Source organism: Triturus cristatus, chromosome 6, assembly GCF_964204655.1.
Source record: "Triturus cristatus chromosome 6, aTriCri1.1, whole genome shotgun sequence".
Taxonomy (NCBI): domain Eukaryota; kingdom Metazoa; phylum Chordata; class Amphibia; order Caudata; family Salamandridae; genus Triturus; species Triturus cristatus.
In genome coordinates, this window is record NC_140589.1 from 808,578,388 (window position 1) to 808,592,943 (window position 14,556).

The 14,556-nt window shown below is 47.4% G+C and overlaps 1 protein-coding gene across 1 annotated transcript in view; it reads right to left on the bottom strand.

Annotated features, from left to right (window-relative positions):
• The window catches only part of DESI2 (desumoylating isopeptidase 2), a 171,307-nt gene that overhangs the window by 109,763 nt on the left and 46,988 nt on the right, over positions 1 to 14,556 (bottom strand). The window lies entirely within an intron of this gene.

Here is a 14,556-nt window from a genome sequence, read left to right on the forward strand (position 1 = left end):
AAATTAAGACTCCTGATAGATTTCAAGTCCCTAATCTGCGCTCTCCTAGTCCTTTACAGGACACATCGGACTCTCAGGTCAGTGGAGGGGACCGCCAAAACCATGGCAGAGGTCAGACCACACAGCAGGGACGAGATCTACCTCGACAGTCTGACGTTAAAGCCAAACAAGAGGATCTGCCTTGTTTTAGGCCACCGTATTAGAAGAAGAAACTTGCTGCTTTAACAGCGAAATATGCCTCAGACTGTGAGAACACATCCTCTAGACTAGACATGGGCGGTGACTCTGCTCGACTGCGCAGTGGAGGTTACCATAGTGCAGGAGGTTGCCATAGTGCAGGAGGCCCTGTGTCCCTGTCTGGAGGCGAGAGCAACTGATACATTTATAACAGTTGAAACAGTAGACACACGAGCTGCACCCCCGGATAGACTATGAAATAGTCTTCCAAATTGAAGGGGATTGTTATGAGGATGATTGTGGGGCGATCCGGAAGCAGTCCTCGGCTGTGCCGCTTCAACCCAGACAGGAAACAGGCAGCAGTCTAGTTGCGGAGCAGGCAAGAGGTGAGGAGTCAGACGGAAGCAGACGCGGTTCACATAAAACGGACAGGAGAAGAAAGGAGTGTGTGCGGTGTTGGTGAATGTAGAGCGGTGCACCCGGAGGAGGACGAGAACGGAGCGAAGGAGGAGGACGAGAACAGAGGACGAGAGCGGAGCAGAGGACGGCGAGAGCGGAGCAGAGGACGGCGAGAGCGGAGCAGAGGACGGCGAGAGCGGAGCAGAGGACGGCGAGACGGGGCCAGGAGAGCGCCAACTACAAAATGACCAAACCTGGCAGGCTGAAGGGAGGAGAAGATGCCCCGGGTCCCAACGCCACGGTCCAGGGAACGGGCCGTGGCCTAAGGCAAGTGTCTTTCAAGGGCCTGTTTGGGTTGGGCTGGTGAGAGAATACGGGGAGGTAGGACACAATAGCGGTGGCGATACAATTGTAGAACCCTCACGACCCCCCCCTTTTGTCTCGCAGTCACTAGTGAAGGTAGCACAGAGTCAAATGCACACAACCCTACTGACGCTGACTCCGGCTTGTTTTGTTTCCTTTCTCCCTTCCCCACCCATCGAGTGCATACACGGAAGGCCAGAGAACCCAGCCCAGTACGTCCAGGAAACAAGAGACACAGGAAAAGACGCCGGCTCTTGGATTTTGAGCTTATGTATCACGGACAATCAGCAGAGCACGAACTCCTAACTCTTGCCCTACCCTACCTCTGAGACCACAATAAAAGAAGTCATGCATTCCCTGACAGTGTCCTGTGATCCGTTTACCCATGGAGGAGCCCCTGTCCCACAGGGATATACAGCGTACACTCAGTGGTTTTCTGGGAAAATTTCACCTCTTCATATGACATTTTGTTGACGGAGGCGGCTTGGCCCACACTATTTGTGCTAGCTGCTCCTTGAGGGGAAGACGTGATACTTCTTCGTTTTTCGCGTTGTGTCCCTAAGGAACACACTAGGGTTTTTGCAGCAGAGTTGGCTCTGGCCCTTGCCCCAGCGGTGTACCGTAATCAGGTGGGCTGGGATAGAGATTCCCCAGCACATGAGATCCTGTAACGTTCTATGCCTCAGACACAACCGCAATATCCGATCAAACGTTAAGCTAAGGCTCCTGTTTGTGATATTCTGACTCAGTTGGAGTATCAAGGAGTGACTGAACCCTGCGTATCACCGATGAATAATCCTCTTTTTCCGGTATCAAAACCTGATGGATCGTATCGCATTGTCTTAGATTATTACCATTTGAATAGTCATTGTCGTACATTTACGGTACAAAACACTCACAGCTCTGCGTTGGTGAACAGTCCAATTCTTAAAAAAATACAAAAACTACAGTGGATATATCCAATGGTTTCTATAGTCACAACTTGGCTCCTGAGAGCAGTGACTGGACAGCATTCACCGCCGTCGGAAATAATTTACACGGTTGTCTATGGGGTATACAAATAGCCCAGGGGCATTTGCTTCACGTGTTAGGTTTTTGTTAGATAACAAAGACCCCAATGCGTTCTCGTACGTTGTTGATATTTACCTGATGGACGATGAACTAATGCCGCATCTTGTCTGAGTTGCCCGCATTATCTTGTCGTTTGCAGACTATGGATACAAATTCAATTTTGCAAAATCTCATATCGCACATTTTGTGGTGCACTTTTTGGGCTTGAGCTCAATAATGAAGGACAGGGGTTAGCTGCCCACTTTCTGGAGAAGTATGCACAATTGAGACCTCCTTCTACACTGAAAAAGCTACAGTGTTTGCTGGGATTTTTAAATTTCAAGAGGAAATGCATTCCCGATTATGCCCAGCGTATTAAACCACTTTATGCGTTGATACAACAACCTTTTCTTCTGCCAGCTGGCTTCTGGAACACACCTCTGTCTTACAATCTTTGCAATCAGACTTGCTTGCAACGAACTACTTACTGACGCGTGGCAACACCACTGACCTGGTAATACATATCGTTACGGGCAGAGTGGGTTTCACTTACTTGACGTTCAATGAGGGGGACACTGTACCCATTGCATACAAATCACATTTATATACAGCAGCTGAAATGCGATTTTCGAATGTTGAAAAAGTTTACGGCGGTCCAGATGGGGATTCTGAAAGAACGCTCGCTGGCACAGTGGAAACGCATTCTTATGGTCACGCCTCTCCCTGCTCTAGAAGCAGTGACTAAGGCAAGTGTATCAAACTCTAAAGCATTACACCCCAGTTGGATTCTATGGGCTACTTCTTTGACATCCTCTGATGGCACGTTTATCTATGATCCTGCTCTTCAGACACAGGAGTTCTTACAGTATGAACATGTTCATCCTCCTCCTCTGTCATTACTTCCTTTAGATGAATACAAATGTATCTATACTGATGGCTCAGCCCAACAGGCCGTAGGTTCCAAACAAGCTTATTCAGCGGCTTGCGCTATTGTGGCTGGTACTATTGTCAATGGAGGGTTTAAGTCTTCCATAGTGCATACTCAGGCACTTGGGGACTGTACCGCACAAATGGTGGTGCTGCGTTCGCTCGTTCTTGCTCTCAAGTTTGCTTATCCTAATGTGAATACTCTTATTGTATTTGATTCTTACTTTTGTGTCCAGTCTTTAATGACAACTTATTCTTTTGGTCACAAAATGACTATAGAGACTCTAAAGGCAGCGCAATAAAGCACAAATTGGTTTGGGTGGCAGAACCTAAAAAACGTCTCCCACTCACACAGCTTATCCATACTCTTAGCCATCAACGTGTGGGAGCACCTGCTTTTGGTAATTCTTTGGCTGATGAAGCGGCCAAATCTGCAGTAGTCACGTGTTCCGTAGCAGCAGTTACAAAGTCCATGACTAAGAGTGATAATGAAATGTTGGCAGCTATTGCTGCTATGAAGGATGGAACTGCTCCTCCGCAGGGTTCCTCTTCAAAGTATTCCTATCATTTATCTCCCGAACAAGTTCCTTATGCTACAACTCCTACGGTTGGGGATCGGCTGATTCCTAACCAGGACCGCAGATCAGCTTTGATCTTTGCCGCACACGAAGGCATGGCTTCTGCACATGCCGGAGTGTCGGCGACAGTCTCTATTTTAGAGCAACGTTACTGGTGGCATGGTTTATATAAACAGACCCGTAATTTTGTACTTTCGTGTGACATTTGTCAACAAATAAAACCATCTACGGTCTCGCGTTCCCCATAAACACTGCTATACATATCAAATCAGCCATTTGGCTGTGTTTATCTTGATTACTGCAGTCCGTTTTCTTCTGATACTGCATATAAACATTTTGGTTGCAGTTGTTTCATGCACTAGATTCATTTAGGTTTGGCCGCAACGCAGTGCTGATGCTCGAACTGTCACAAGAGATGTGTGTCTTTATAGGAACATTTGCATGCGGAACCTTCTATTCTGACCAAGGTCCAGCATTCGCCTCGAAGGCGTACATGGACGTAATGACGGCGCAGGTGTAGTTTTCGTCTCCATACAGGCCTGAAGGCAATTCCAGAGTGGAGCGAATGAACCGTGACTTAAAGCAATCTTTGACAGCTAGGATCTTAGGTAATGGAAGGAATTGGCTGGCCCACTTTTATGGGGTTCAAAGTGCATTAAATAAATGTTTGTGCCAGACCTTGATGATCCAAATGTATTCTTACCCATACTAAATTGATCTATTCCAATTCTTCTAGAACTCAATTGACCAAACAGGGTTATGATCACTGGAAAGATACCATTGATTTAAAATCAATTTGGGGTACTAAAACTTGGCAGGTTCAGGGTACTGAGGCTCTGCATCGTGCCTGCCTGATTCCGAGTCATATTTTGTTTTTGAATGAGACAGTACACCAAACCACGTGTTTTGGTTTGGCGACTGCTAAAAATTTGACTATCCCCAAAATCCCTTCCTTAGTGGAATATGATGATTGGCAAACAAACTAATTATACCATCGATGTGTTACAAGCTTTGTTTCGAAACGACACTTAATATTTCAGAGATTGACCAATCCAGTTGGTGGTCTGGCAAAAAAGTTCAAATGCATGTCATCTTCGTTTTAACAATGTAACACAAGGTTTCACACAAACTCGGCCAGATCCTCGTTTTCCAACTACACATACATTCACCACATATTCGGTGGGTAAGTTATGCCAACAAGGGTTGGAACATTCCACTTTTTAAAAATATATATTTTTATTAAGTTTTGGCATATAAAAAGACAAAAAAATACAAATCTTCAAAAAGAGACATAAATCAATAAATAACACAAATGAAACATCAGCTTGACATTTGGAAGAAGAAGCATGTTGCTGAACTGAAGGATCCATCCAATTTACCTTGATAAGTACAATTATACAACACAGTGCTACGTTTCAATAAGAGAACATGACCAATGAACATCTTAGCGTGGATCGATATATCACACCCAGCAACAGATATTACCGTTAACCACAAACGCCACATAACCACTGTAACACGCATACAATGTACCCCAAGAGCATAACCGCTCCCTTTCAAATGACCAAAAAACCCTCCAGGCTGCGTGCGCTCAGTCTGAATCATAATCATCATCACAATCAGCAGTTTGCCTTGCAAGATTATGCTGCGTATAGAGGCCCCAAAACATCTTCGGCCTATTACTAGGAGCGAGCAACTCACTATACACAGCTGATTGAGTGTTACAAAACAACATGTCCCTTTCCCACTCAACAATGGTAGGCACAGGCCCCCGTATCCATCGCATAGCTATTCTCTGCTTTGCTAACAGGAGGCCCATGGCCACCAACTTCCTCACTCCCTTTTTGAACGGTTTAGTATAGCCCAACAGCGCCAATAAAGGGTCAGGGGCAATCGGCAACCCTGTAATATCAGTGAGGGCCCTAAATATATATCTCCAATTTGTTTCAACAGCTGGGCAAAGCCAGGCCACATGTAGAAAATCCGCCCCTCCCATATTGCATCTGTCGCATCTATCCGTCTCTCGGAGCCCAAATTTAAACAATCGTAGCGGCGTATAATGTACTCTATTAAGGAATTTGAAATGAGTAAGTCTGTGCCTACCATTAAGCGAGATCTTTTGCTTAACCACACAACAATGCCAAATTTCATCCGTAATTTGTGTGTCAAGTTCTGTTTGCCAATCTAGTCTCACTTTGGGGTAGGCCGTGTGAGTAGTGGGTTGTGCCGAGGCATAGAGGCAAGAGACCAGCTTCACATGTGACTTAGATCTCAGCAATGTAGTTCATGCTGGAAGTTCAGGGGGTTCGAACAGGTCATCCCCCCCATAGAGCTCGCAAAGAGAGTCGTAATCTATAAAAGTAGAATTCTGAGAGTGCAGTAGGGGGATCGATCCCCTCTACAAACAAGTCTCCCATATCACATATGTGCAAGGTTTCGAGGGCTTGGAGTGCCCCCCGTTCCGAGCTAAGTGGTAACCACTGACACCATGCCACCCCAGGTAATGGTGAATCTAAATAGGACCCGGCCTGTAGTTGAAGCTGAGTGTGCCAAGCATGAGTCGTTGAGTTCACAGAGTCTAATACTCCACAGCGCCGCATAGGAGGCGGAGTCAGTAAGCGGGCAAGGGTTCAGGGAGCATCACAACTTTCTCTATTTGTAGATGAGGTAGGTCTGCGGGGCAATGAATCCAGGGGTGCGCATGCGAAGCCTGCGCTACCCTATAATATAATTCCAAGTCAGGAGCACCCAGGCCCACAGAGGAATACAGCATTGTGAGAGTTTTAAAGGCGACACAAGGGGTCTTACCCGCCCACGCCAATTTACATAAGTGTGTGCGCAATTCCCGAAACATGCATTGAGGGACTACTATGGGTATATTTACGAACAGAAACAAAAAACGAGGAAGAACTATCATTTTCATAAGGGAGACCCTGCCTACCAATGAGAGGGGGAGGCGTATCCACCGATCAAGGTCTGCGCTCAGTTTGGTGATCGCTCTACCATAGTTGGCCCCGATTACTTGATCTGCATCAGCATGTATCTGAATACCTAAATACCGGACGGGGTCAGTCGTCCACTGCAAAGGGAAATCTAATGGAATTTGTACTGTAGCCAGTGTTAATGGATGGATGAGAGACTTATCCCAGTTTATTGTAAGACCTGACAGTCCGCCAAATCGGATCACTTCCCTGATGAGTGGCGAAAGATTACTAGCCGGATCACGTACGTATCAACATTTCATCGGCATAGGCCGAGATAATTAGGTTGTAGTCCGGGAAGCGGAGCCCCCTATGACCAGGATACTCGCGTATCGCACAGATCAACGGTTCCACCGCTATAGCATAAAGCAAAGGAGATAGGGGGCATCCCTGTCAGGTACCCCTAGTAATGGGTATTGGCTTTGAGACCATATTACCAGTCCGCACTTTAGCTGACGGGGAGTTATATAGCACGGAGATCAGCTGTAAAAAAATCTCTCCCACCCCCATTCGCCGCAAAACGCCCTCATAATTCCATTCAACTGAAACGAAAGCCTTTTCGGCATCTAGAAAGACCGCCGCAGCCCGAACCTCAGGTCTAACATGCCGAAAAGCTCCGAACACAGTCCGCAAATTATATACCAGAGTACGACCTGGAATAAACCCGGCCGTTTCCGTCCCAATTAGAGAAGGTAACAATGCAGCGAGAAGAGTGGCCAGTATTTTAGCGAATATCTTAGTATCAACATTCAGCAATGACAGGGGTCAATAAGAGTTACACTTTTGAGGGTCCTTGCCTGGCTTTAGTAACGTGACAATTAGTGCCTCCCGCATGGAGGGGGGCATTATTCCACTCTCTCCCATCTCCTAAAACCGCGTGCTTAGATGGGGCAGCAGCAGATCACTGAACGCTTTGTAGAAGGGGATAGTTACGCCATCCAGCCCCGGAGCACTACCCTCCCTCATGGAGCTTAATGCAAAACAGAGTTTCCGCATCTCGAGTGGACGCATCAGAAACTCCCTGTGATCATTTGTCAAGAACGGTAGCTTAATATATTCTAAATAATGCAGAATATCGCCATCTGTGGGCTTAACTTTAGACGTGTATAGTTCCTGATAGTATCTGCTGAAACATCTATTAATATCAGCCTGATCTGTCAGCAGTGTATCCTCCTCATCCAGAAGCTCATGTATAGTGGAAGACTCAATTCTGCGCCTGGTCAAAGCAGCTAATACCAACCCAGGTCTATCACCCTCACCATAGACCCTGGCCGTGGCATACTTCCCCCAATATGCTTAAGCTCACCATCAGCAGTACTACGATATTCCTCTAATGTATCCTTAAGTTGCTCCTGCACCTGGGAGTGAGTATTGTGCAACAAGTCTGCTTCCAAGTTAGCCAGTGTAGTTTTGAGTAGAGACAACCTAGTTCTAATTGATCAGAGAACCCCCGCGTGTTTTGTAATTGCGATCCTACGTATAAAAACCTTAAATGTCTCCCATACCATCGAAAATATATCGACTGAGCCGATATTAGTGCGAAAGAATTAGTTAATGGCGCCTGCAAGTTCCGCTTTAAAGACTGAATCGAGTAGGGAGTAAGACGGAAAACGCCACAGGAAGGGGGGAGGCTGTCGCGAAGGTACCGTAAATTCTAACACAATGGGAGAATGATCAGAGAAAGTACGGACTAGGATGGTGCAGTTCTGAACCTGAGCCATCAAAGAGGCCGAAATAAACCATTAGTCAATTTGTGTGTGTATGTCGTGGTAAGCTGTGTAATGAGTGTACCCTCCTTGGCGTGGAGATCTAACTCTCCATATATCTACCATATTCAATTGCAATGTGACATCAGTTAACACTTTAGCTGCAGTTGAGGGTGCCCTGGGAGCACCCTTAGAGCAACCAGGAAGGGATCGAGGACACAGTTAAAATCCCCTCCCCAGACAATCGGTAATGCACCAAAATCCTTAATAAGTGCTGCAAGAGATAAATAAAATTGTGGATCATCATAATTAGGGCCGTAAGAGTTAACTATCAGAAAGTTTGTCACTACCATAACATCTAGTGATAATATACCGGCCAGCTTGGTCAGTGACAGTGCTCCAATTGTAATCCGGATTAGCCCATGTCAGCACTCCGAGAGTGCGAGGAGAACCCAGCTGCATGAGCCGCACCCGCCAATGCTTTAGTTGGAAGGAATGTGCTGTCGGGATGCAAGTGAGTCTCCTGCAGCAATGCGAGGTCAATGTCCCTCCTCTTTAGGTAGGCAAATACATTACGCACTTTCCTGTGGTCATTGAGACCCCTGACATTCCAGGTCAGAAGTTTCAATCTGTGGGCGTGACCTCGCGTTACATTATGTTGGGACAAGTAATGAACATTTGTCTACACTGACGTGCGACCATGTATAACCATATGCGTATAGCAGACCACCAAGGCATTGCTATTTCCTTCTCCCATGCCAAAAATTCAACGCAAAATGCAAACAGTCCCAACTCGCCCCCCACCCACGCTTTGCGTGTCCCAACTCTGCAAAGTCGATTTCCCATCCCTCCCAGAGAAAAACACCACAATAAAACTCTGAATGAAAAATACCAATACACTACAAAAGAAATGTGGCGGACATAGTGTCAAAGTGCGTGGAACGCATAGGGGTAGATGCTGGCAGGCAGCCCAACATTTGGCCTTCTCTGCTCTCGACCACCCAACCATAAGGCGCTTGACACCTTGCGCAAACAAGAAAAAAAGGATTTGGTGATGAGCCAATCTACTAAACGATACTAATGTATACCCAATAGCTCAGGGCGAAAAATACGAGGATTCCCCCCCTGTGAACAGACAGCAATTGACACCAGCCGACCGGCAGCACTACATTCAAATAACAAATGCAAAAACATTACAAATGATCTAAGAGGTGCATCATGAAACAGAACGCCACTTTATCACCAGATTAATCATCATCATCTAGTCTTCCCGAGGGCCCTGCCTCCTGGATGTACCGTTCTGCTGGATCTATCGCGCCCGCCCTACCCCACTCCTTTAGGGCCTTTTGAAGGGAGTGAGGATCTGTAAAGATTTGCTGTCTGCCATCGCGCCGTACCCGGAGTCTTGCTGGATAGAGCATCGCATAGTCAATGTTCAGTTCACGCAATTTGTGCTTCGCTGGAGCAAATTGCATCCTGGCCTCTTGGACCTTCAGGGTGAAATCAGGGAAGAGGGAGAGGTTTGAGCCTTCATATCGTAGTGGACCAAGTTCCCTGGCCTTATGCAGCGCAGCATCCCGGTCCCTGTAATTCAAACGTTTTGCAATAATAGGACGTGAGGGAGCACCAGGAGAAGGCCTTGGGCCAAGAGACCGGTGCGCCCTTTCCACAACAGACTTAGGCGAAAAGACCTCAGGGCCCAGGAGTGTAGTGAGCAATTTTTCTATGAACAGCTCCATAGTCCCCGTCGCAGTCATCTCTGGAAGGCCCGTTATTTGGAGGTTGCTCCGCCTCGTCCTCGCCTCCAAGTCCTCAGCCCTATCCCGTAGAGCAATAAGAGCCTTCTCCATATTTTTTTGAACAGCATTAGAGTCCGTTTGGGCCTCCTCGGTTTCAGTGATGTGGCGCTCAGCCATATCCAGGCGCTCAGCATGCTTGTCGACCCGTTCGGACATCCGGTCCATTCGGTAGGCTAGAGTGTCTATTTTAGCGTCTATAGCTTTTAAACCTTTCTGCATAGTGGCAATTATGGACTTAATCTCTACAATAGTGTCCTCTGTTGGGCGCTCCGTGTCCGACAGTGCTGTCTCCGCTACCTCATACTTCCGCCTGGATTTGCGCTGCTCAAAGTTGATTTTCGGCTGCATTTTATCCGGCTTGCCCATTACCCCTGCTGTATAGACCGAACGTAGCCGCGCAAGTGTTGGCAGATCAGGAGTCTCCCTCGTAGTATGGTGTAATACACGAGTCAGTGAAGGGTCAAGAGCAGACAGCTAGTTGCGTTTTGCGGCATGTAGTGAAGATCCAGCCAAGACCCAGTAATGCAACGATATATGTTGTGCATCAACAGGCCCCCGAAGATAGACAACAATGAAGCACCCACATGCCCCAGGTGCTTTCCCCCACACAGGCCTCGTGCGCACCCCGCCAAGGGGGTCTTACTAAATACAGGGCACTGCGCTGTCCACAAAGCACACAGTCACAGGGAGGGCACTGGGATCCAATCCAATGCAGCTCTGATGTTTCGATTTCGTGCCCACTCAGCGCTGTGCTCCAGAAGCAGTTAGGCAGGAGATCAAGGCAGGAAAGCGGCAGCAACACCCCATTCACCGCAAGCAGGAGAGACCAGGGCTCACAAAAGTAGAAGGAAGGAGCATGACTCACCGCCTAACTCCCCCTCGTTGCCAGGATCTCAAGCAGGCCCAACGCACCACCACAGGACAGGATGGCGCAGCGACCCAGCCAGGAGGCCACTGCAGTGCCGCTGGACACCCGCAGCACCATACAGGGTTCGCAAGGAAAGGGAACCTCCCCAGTGCCGAAGATATAGCCAAGGATTTTCCTCTGTTAGCAAGATCACAGGTATTTAGGTCTATAGTTGCCTAAGGGTCTGTTTTGACTCATTAGACCCGTGGACATTTTTGTTGTATTGCGAGATACTTTTGGGGAATATATCCACGCTTGGTCTTTAAATGTTCCCTTAGACCCTCTATTCCTTGTTGGTTGTTTTTGTCTGCTGACAACCAGAGATCTTCCTTTATATAATAAACTTCAACTTACCAAGGGAAGGGTGGTTAGGTCTTATCGTCCTTTTCCCACTGTCTGTATATAATAACAACCCCCTTTGTATTCTATGGTATTGTAACAATGCTAAATATCAAGTTTATGCATTTTGCTGCTCGTATACTGCATCATAGAGCACGATAGTTGAAATAAACATTTTGAACTATACAGTGGCTCTGACAATCCTTATTGTGGACAAGTAGGAGGGAGTGAGCGAACGGGTATGTCTCGCTCCCGCGATTCCTGAGAGAGTCGGGAGTGTTATGTTCTGGGTTGTCTAACCATTTGTAGCTTCGTGATTGTGAGAAGTTGGCCTGGCATATGCTGGTCACTAGTTATAGTGGCCACCTTGCACCAGTCCAATTCTACTCTTATGGTAGATAGGTTTAAGACAACCTTTTAAAGAAAGCTATCCTAGTGGTAGCTGTGGAGAGCAGCCTTCAGGCTAAGTCTCAGAGAAATGTAAAGCAGTTTGTTTTACCTTATAATCTTTTGAATTACCAAATGAAAGGACACCACAGGTACATATATCAAATATATATGTATTTATTTCTAGACACTCTACTAATCTCTTTATGAGATTAGAAGTCAGGAACATATGCAAATATCAACGTTTCACAATAAGTTAAGCACAAATATGGCTGGGGCCCTAGGGGCGTACCAGACCATATACTAAAAAAGAGGTTTAGGAAAGTCGACTTGCAAGGGGACAAGGCCTAGGGCCTGTAGAATCGCTGGAGCTTCACTAATCCACCCATGGCAGGTAAGTAAGAGACCCACGGGAGACGCATGCAGTGTGAGAACACAGCCGCGGGGCCAGGAAGATGGATGCCCACGGATGTCGGGTGATTTCAGGTGATCAAGGGTGTTTTGACTTCAGCCACGAGGTCCAGCCACGAGGTCCAGGAGGCGTTGAGGATGACCAGGAGCTGGAGTCGGAGTGTCCCACGAAGTCTGCATCTTACTGAGGTGTCGGCAACCGGATTGGAGCCAACAAGCCTTGGCAAAAGCAAGTCTCGTGGAATTTGAAGAAAGTCAGCGGTGCAGACCAGCAAGGTCTGAGGGACTCACCCAGCGAGGGTAAGTGAAGGCAGGCCTGGAGCAACCAGGGAAGCCCTTTGGTACGATGATAAAGTCTTCAGGGGACCCACAAGCCAACGGGCAAGGGATCGCAAAGACGCCTCATGAGGATTCACTTCACAGGAGCCCACGGTCACTCGGGATGAGGTAGGCCTCTGATTTTCAAAGGATATCCTGCTGGAGGCTTGGACCACACGTGGTCCAATGCACAAGTTCGTAGAACGTCGTGAAGGGGTTGCACTCGACAATAGTGCACGGTGCCCGGGTATTGCGGTTCCTTGTCACTCGCGGGGTCCACTCGCCTCAGCTCTGCTGAGGACTCAAAATGGCCGTTGAGATGTCAGGAAATCCACTTCCGGGGCTGCAGGGACTTCGGACTCCAGCAGGAGCGGGAAAGTTTGCAACCGTTTATTCAAGCTCTTGGTGCCTGCCAAGCAGGGGAGTCACTCCTTGACTCCAAGGGAGATTCTTCTGTCTTCCAAAGGTAGTGGAACGTCGAAGGGCCAGGATTCTTCTTGTAGAGCGTCGTCCAGGGATATCTAACTTGCAATGGCAAGGGTTCCCTAACTTATACTAAAGGAAAAGGGGGGGGGGGGACTAGCTCTATGACCACTCCTCTGGGAGGGTCAGGGGAGGGGGTGGTTACACCCACTTCCCTTTATCCAGTTTCGCGCCAGAGCAGGGGATGGTAGCCCCTGAACCGGTTTGAGCTGGCATATGCACAGACTAGCCTACTGCTCCCCCAGTGCAGGACTTCAAAGCACTCTAGGAGTGCACCTACCCAGCCCCAAAGCACTAAATCCTGTCTGGAAGGTGGTGACACCTCACTGTGACAGGATGCCTATTGTTGGGCCTCCTCCACTGTGAGTTTTAGTCAGCAGCAGGAGAACAGCCCAGTGTCTGTGCTGGTGGCATCCATTTTGTGATGCCAGGACTCTTTCAGATTTCCACCATGTTTCCACAGTAGGTACAGGTCGTCCCCTCTAGAAGGGTGGGATCATACTCCCACACCAGTTACTGGTGTGGGGGTATGATTCCAAGGTATTTGACACCAAACACGACATGTTTTGATGCAGTCATTCCAAAGTTAGCATTTACCGGTAGGTTATAATGCACTTAAGAGTATATGGTTTAACCGCATCTACAAACAGCTACAGAGAATAGACTCTGAGAGCTGCAGAGGGACCCTGCTCAGGCAGAGGCACCCGTTCACATTGTAAACCAAGCACCCTGCCCTCAGGATTGATAGGGCCTGCCTTAGGGGTGACTGATAGGTTTATATGTGTGTGTAAGGTGAGATATAGAAACCTATACCTCAGTGAGGAGTGCTAACACTACCTCACCCAGGCTGCAGTAGCAGGCCTGTGGTGTCAGATTTAGTCTGCTTCCCAGGGGTGGCATAATACATGCTTCAGCCCCTGGTAGGCCTGTGAAGTACCTATGCCCTTGGTACCGAAGGTACCATATACTAGGGGCTCATAAGGTACAACAGTATCCGATCACTAGTGCATCTAATATGCACTCCAAGTTGTTTAGAGAGAACAGAGAGACTGGGGCCCTGATTAGCAGGGACCCAGCCAGACTATAGCCAGAAACCAGTGTTAACATAAGAAAAAAGTGGGGCAACACAAGTGCAGATCCTACTCTCCTAAAGTGATTGTAGGAGAACAAATGAAACACTATAGCTAGTCGGTTTTGGGATTTTGGGTACTAAGGTGGTAGGAAGGTACAACCCCCCCATACACAAAGGTCCTGTTTTCCTGCGCATAATTCTGTGTATGTGCAGAATACCCGCAACACCAGTTCCCAGGTGATCTGCTCATGTGTTTCACTTTAATAAAAATTCACATCCATTCACTTTTAACTGCTTATCATGGAATATAGAAGCTCGCACAGCCACAATTAGAATACTTTAAGGTTTGACTAGGAGTAGATATGCATACACTGATTCTGAACCAGAGAGCCTGGTCTATGTTCTTGTTTGATTATATTGTGGCTTTACAACATGCAGTCATTTTTTCATATAAGCGGATGTACATTGTTGATATGTCCTTCTGTCATATTTTTGGACACACTGATCAACTTCATAGGAAGACTTTTTAAAGATTTCAATGACGGTGTGAAGAGGCTGAGGTTGCTTACAGCAGATTCAATCTTTTTGGGCCCGATTCTATGTAAATTTCACTCTTCAGTACACGAGTATACAGCAAAATCTGGGACTCTTTTTCTTTT